This window comes from Bison bison, unplaced genomic scaffold, assembly GCF_000754665.1.
Source record: "Bison bison bison isolate TAMUID 2011002044 unplaced genomic scaffold, Bison_UMD1.0 scf7180017864228, whole genome shotgun sequence".
Classification (NCBI taxonomy): Eukaryota; Metazoa; Chordata; class Mammalia; order Artiodactyla; family Bovidae; genus Bison; species Bison bison.
Genome location: NW_011494800.1, coordinates 1,000,683 through 1,005,501, shown reverse-complemented (window position 1 = coordinate 1,005,501; position 4,819 = coordinate 1,000,683). Strand labels below are relative to the sequence as shown.

Sequence of the window (4,819 nt, the reverse complement as noted above, 5' to 3'; positions counted from 1 at the left end):
TCACAGTCCAACTCTCACATCCATACATGACCACTGGAAAAACCATAGCCTTGACTAGACGGACCTTTGTTGGCAAAGTAATGTCTCTGCTTTTGAATATGCTATCTAGGTTTTTCATAACTTTCCTTCCAAGGAGTAAGCATCTTTTAATTTCATGGCTGCAGTCACAATCTGCAGTGATTTTGGAGCCCAGAAAAAGTCTGACACTGTTTCCACTGTTTCCCCATCTATTTCCCATGAAGTGATGAGACCGGATACCATGATCTTAGTTTTCTGAATGTTGAGCTTAAAGCCAACTTTTTCACTCTCCTCTTTCACTTTCATCAAGAGGTTTTTAGTTCCTCTTCACTTTCTGCCATAAGGGTAGTGTCATCTGCATATCTGAGGTTATTGATATTTCTCCCGGCAATCTTGATTCCAGCTTGTGCTTCTTCCAGCCCAGTGTTTCTCATGATGTACTCTGCATAGAAGTTAAATAAGCAGGGTGACAATATACAGCCTTGATGTACTCCTTTTCCTATTTGGAACCAGTCTGTTGTTCCATGTCCAGTTCTAACTGTTGCTTCCTGGCCTGCATACAGGTTTCTCAAGAGGCAGGTCGGGTGGTCTGGTATTCCCATCTCTTTCAGAATTTTCAAATATGCACTCATAGGTAATGCCGATAAAAGCTTTTATTTTTTGAATTACTGTAGACTTAATTCATTCTTCCAGTGTTCCAGAGAAATACATTTTCAAGAAAACTCTTTTAGAAATAACTTGTCTATGTCTCATCAGAAAATAATTTTTTAAAAGGATAGAAATGTCTACACATAATTCTAATGGTATTTGTTTGGAAGTAAGCAGACCCATTTTTACCTGGTCATTATGTCCAATGCAATAAGTGGAAGACATCTTTGTGAATAAAGCAGTGACCTTAATATTTTATTTGGATTACCTGAGGTATCCAAGTGAAAGCTGATCCCTGGAGGGAAATGAAAGCAGAGTTGCCAGACCCTTGGTTCTTGTTTCTATTTTTCCATACCCCACATGCCTTCCCTTCTCTAAAAGTCAGGTTTGTAGGAACACCTGCACCACTGACTCATCAATGGGTTTATCTGCAGTGCCTACTGAAAAAGCTGCACTGTTGATACTTTAAATGCGTGGTCTGCTTATACATGGGTTCATTACAAGGAATTTTTTACTTTTCTACTTTCTCCTGGACTTGGTAACAAGTCAGTGAGAATTTGACCTCTACTTCAGCCAAGTAAAGCATCACTTGAAAGTGAAGTCGCTCAGTCGTGTCCGACTCTTTGCGACCCCATGGACTGTAGCCTACCAGGCTCCTCTGTCCATGGGATTTTCCAGGCAAGAGTACTGGAGTGGATTGCCATTTCCTTCTCCAGGGGATCTTCCCAAACCAGGGATTGAACCTGGGTCTCCCGCATTGTAGACAGACGCTTTACCGTCTGAGCCACCAGGGACGTTCTAAAGCATCACTTATTGACTCCTGCTAATAAGTACATACAGGTTTTAGATTTGTCTTTTCCTTTAGAACACAACTAAAAGATATGGTTGGATTTTACAAGGTCTGTTCCATGTCCTTAGAGAAGTCCAGAAAGAGCCCTCCTGAAGGACAGACGATATTATCCCTGGGAGAATGACGGTTTTATGACTGTGGTCGTTTGGTCAAATGTCAAAGTTCTTACATCTGCTTCTTTGAGTTCAGTCTTTCATGCTCTCTGGATGGTCAGAGATAGGGATCAATGATTCTTCTTTTTTTTTCTTAATGTTTCTTCTATTTTTCTTTAGATTTTTATGTGGACCATTTTTTTAAAGTATTTACTGAATTTGTTACTATATTGCTTCTGATTTATGTTCTGGTGTTTTGGCCATAAGGGATCTTAGTTCCCTGACCAGGGATCGAACCCTCACCTCTTGCACTGGAAGGTGAAGTCCTAAACATTGGACCACCAGGGAAGCCCTGGGACCAATGACTCTTAATTTTGGGGAGCTTGAGGACAAGTGAACCAACTTTTCCATAAATTTCAGTGGATTCTGGATTCTCTGAAGTGCTTGGAATCTAAGTTAAGAAGGCCTTTTGTTAAATAAAAATAAATAATTGCAAAATACAATTTTTTAATGTTTTACATTGATTTTTTTTGAAGTGAGGAGCACCTTTGGGAGCCTTCACCATCCTTACCCTACAGAAGAGGAGGAAAGACCAAAAACTTAAACAGCTTTGGTCATATCACTCAACTATCCATGTGACCAAGGTATATCCTTGCCTCTATAAGTAAAGGGAGGAAAGTTATTTTTTAGTACAAATTTGTGAATGCTTGGTCGCTCAGTCACGTCTGACTCTTTGTGACCCTATGAACTATAGCCCACTAGCTCCTCTGTCCATAGGATTTCTCAAGGAAGAATACTGGAGTTCATTGCCATTTCCTCCTCCAAGGGGATTCTCCCGACCCAGGAATCGAACCCGTGTCTCTTGTGTCTCCTGCATTGGCAGGGAGATTCCTTACCACCAAGCCATGTGGAAAGCCTAATACAAATTACATGACAACAAAATATACCATGATGGTGCAGGGCTTAGCAAGCAAACGTAAGAAATTACAATCAAAATGTTAATTGCATGTCTAACCCTCTCTTTAAGCAACGTTTTTGATTTCTCTGAGAAATAGTCAAATTGTTTCTTGTCTCATACTTTTTAGATTGGCTCTTTCACCAAAAGTCTACACAAAAAATCTGCACACAGATGGTTCCAGCATCTTTATTCATAATGGCCCAAACTTAGAAGCATTCAAAATGTCCTTTAGCAGGGGAATGGATAAATAAACTATGGTACAGCTAGACAATGGAATATCACTCAACACTAAAATAAATGAGCTACCAAGCTATGAAAAGACATGGAGGAATCTTAAATGCATATTGCTAACTGAAAGAAGCCAGTCTAAAAAGTATGAATTCAACTATATGATATTCTGAAAAGGGTAAAACCATGGAAGGCAATAAAAAGAATAGTGTTTGCGAAAGGTGGGAAGTAGGGGTTGCAGGAGGGGCATAGGCAAAGCACAGAAAAATTTTAGGGCATTACAGTATCAACTCTGTATGATACAATGATGGATAAATGCCATACATAGGTCTAAACCCATAGGATGCAAAATAACAAGAGTGAACTCTAGAGTAAACTCGACTTTGGGTGATTATGTGTCAGTGCTGATTTATCCTTGGTGAAAAGTGTACCATTCTAGTGACTGATACTGACAACTGGAGAGGCTAAGCTATGCATGTGCTGGGGTAGGGGGCACAGGGAAAATGTCTGTACCTTCCTTTCAATTTTGTTGTAAACCCAAAACTGCTCTAAAAAAAAATTTGTCTAAAATAAAAATTTTTAAAAATCACTGAACAGTAAAATAAAGGAACCTCAGGCAGAAACAAGATAAATTAATTTAAGGTCAGCCCAAGGTCTATTTTCTTTACTCTGTATAATAGGTTCATGGATCATTTAACTTAAAGTCTTGGGGAAGTTAATAGTTAACCCCTTCACCTATTCAAGCTTTCAGATTAGTATTGAGGCTTAAAATCTAAACTGGCACACTACCATGATACTTGTTTGTTTTTCATGATCAGAACACATACAGACCAGACTAAACACAGAAAAGTCAGAAACTTATATTACAATCCTGGTTGTGCTGTTTACCAAGTATAGACACATGGGCAGATAACTACTATAATGATCCTTAGTTTTCTCAGCTTTAAAATGCTAAAATAAAACCTATATTTACAATATTGCTGTAAGGCTTAAATACAAGTAATACTGCAAATTGTTTAATAATCAAGAAGTCTAGAAATGAGCCGACAATGGGCTCTTTTCAACAATGACACAATAATAGAAAAAGAGATAAAAGGTGTCCAAATCAGAATAAAAGAAAATTGTCAGTATTTGCAGATGAAATATTATACATAGAAAACCTTAAAGACTTCACCAAAAAACTGAGAGAATGAATAAATTCAGTAAAGTTGCAGGATACAAAATCAATACACAAAAATTGGTTGCATTCTGTACACTAATAACAAACCATTAGAAAGGGAAATTAGAAAAATAACCTCGTTTAGAGTTGTATCAAAAAATTAAACATGTAGGGATAAATTTATTAAAGCAAGGGAAAGACCTGTAATATGAAAACTATATGACACCAGTGAAAGAAACTGAAGACACAAATACGTGGGAAGATATTTCTGACCATGAATTAGAAGAATTAATATTCAGCAATACGTGGACCATAAACTTCCAGATGTTCAAGCTGGTCTTAGAAAAGGCAGAGGAACCAGAGATCAAATTGCCAACATCATCGAAAAAGCAAGAGAGTTCCAGAAAAACATCTATTTCTGCTTTATTGACTATGCCAAAGCCTTTGACTGTGTGGATCACAATCAACTGTGGAAAATTCTGAAAGAGATGGGAATACCAGACCACCTGACCTGCCTCTTGAGAAATCTGTGTGCAGGTCAGGAAGCAACAGTTAGAACTGGACATGGAACAACAGACTGGTCCCAAACAGGAAAAGGAGTATGTCAAGGCTGTATATTGTCACCCTGCTTATTTAACTTCTATGCAGAGTACATCATGAGAAACGCTGGGCTGGAAGAAGCACAAGCTGGAATCAAGATTGCTGGGAGAAATAACAATAACTGCAGATATGCAGATGACACCACCCTTATGGCAGAAAGTGAAGAGGAGCTAAAAAGCCTCTTGATGAAAGTGAAAGAGGAGAGTGAAAAAGTTGGCTTAAAGCTCAACATTCAGAAAACTAAGATCATGGTATCCAGTCCCATC

The 4,819-nt window shown here is 38.3% G+C and overlaps 1 protein-coding gene across 1 annotated transcript in view; it reads right to left on the bottom strand.

Moving 5' to 3' along the window:
- Nucleotides 1-4,819, bottom strand: part of FRAS1 (Fraser extracellular matrix complex subunit 1) — a 535,710-nt gene that overhangs the window by 115,050 nt on the left and 415,841 nt on the right. The gene's annotated exons all lie outside the window — the stretch shown is intronic.